This window comes from Branchiostoma floridae, unplaced genomic scaffold (genome assembly GCF_000003815.2).
Source record: "Branchiostoma floridae strain S238N-H82 unplaced genomic scaffold, Bfl_VNyyK Sc7u5tJ_1567, whole genome shotgun sequence".
NCBI lineage: Eukaryota > Metazoa > Chordata > Leptocardii > Amphioxiformes > Branchiostomatidae > Branchiostoma > Branchiostoma floridae.
Window position 1 is genome coordinate 23,797 of NW_023365764.1, and position 1,012 is coordinate 24,808.

The 1,012-nt window shown below is 39.2% G+C and overlaps 1 long non-coding RNA gene across 1 annotated transcript in view; it reads right to left on the reverse strand.

Annotated features, from left to right (window-relative positions):
• LOC118408310 overlaps positions 1–1,012 on the reverse strand; it is a 1,574-nt gene continuing 562 nt past the window's right edge. The window contains exon 2 of the long non-coding RNA XR_004830279.1: positions 1–685. This is a non-coding gene — a long non-coding RNA (uncharacterized LOC118408310). The remainder of the gene's footprint in view (positions 686–1,012) is intronic.

Here is a 1,012-nt window from a genome sequence, read left to right on the forward strand (position 1 = left end):
TGGCGACGCCTCAGGGGCGGAGCCGTTCTTATAGTACTGCGATTAAGTTGCCAGGAATTCTAAATATTCCACGCACGCATTCCCAGGGGAATTCGTTTTTGACAAGAACTTGCGGGACGGGCGTTTGCATGTAACATTGAGGAACTGTAAGTTGCTTCTTTGGGCAGTTTTTATACACCATTGCAGCTTTTAAAAGATATTTCAAATGAGCTTTCTGGAGACTAAAGAAAAACGTGTCACATGTTTCTTGATGTATTTGGTAACTTATAACTTCTTACAGTGAAGAATGATAAGTTTGGACATGTAGCTGATACAGTTTGTTTAGATGTCACTTTATAGACTATGACTGACGCATCGATGATAAAGAAAGTACGCGAAGATAAAACTCACCGTACATTGGACTTTTTAAGACAGGCAGACTTCTTTGACTACATGATGCTGTCCTTTATTTTGCGTATTCTTACTGTGTGATAGAAGTGTTGTTTTGTTGGAGGGTTTTATGTTTTATTTGTGTGTTTTGTATCATGTGTTTTCGGGTTACCTTTGCCACTTTTTACTCTATTGGTTTCTTTTCCTTTCTTGCTTTTTTGTTTGTTTTCCTGGGTGATATCGCCACACGCCCAAGCGTTTCCGTGACCGGGGTCCAGTGAATTCTGTTTGCGGCCAGAGTCATGGAGAAGTTGACCTGCGGGTACAAAGAGACAAAATGACATAAATATAACAATGCCTTGAACGGATTCTCTGTTACAAAATGTACTGTGTAGGTATACCCTTCCTCTGTATAAACAGAGTCTTATTTTAGAGTACGTTTACAAAATGCAAAGGACCGCAATGTAAAATGAAAAGCTGATAGAATGTTCCGTAAATAGTTTCATCAGGTTGGTAGATCAATCGAACAAAGTCTTCTTCGTTTCACAACCTTCTTTTAATTCCCCTGTAGACGTTTCGGTGACTGTCACCTTCATCAGTACAAAATGAACCATTATCGGTGCGATATGAGCTATATAGTAAT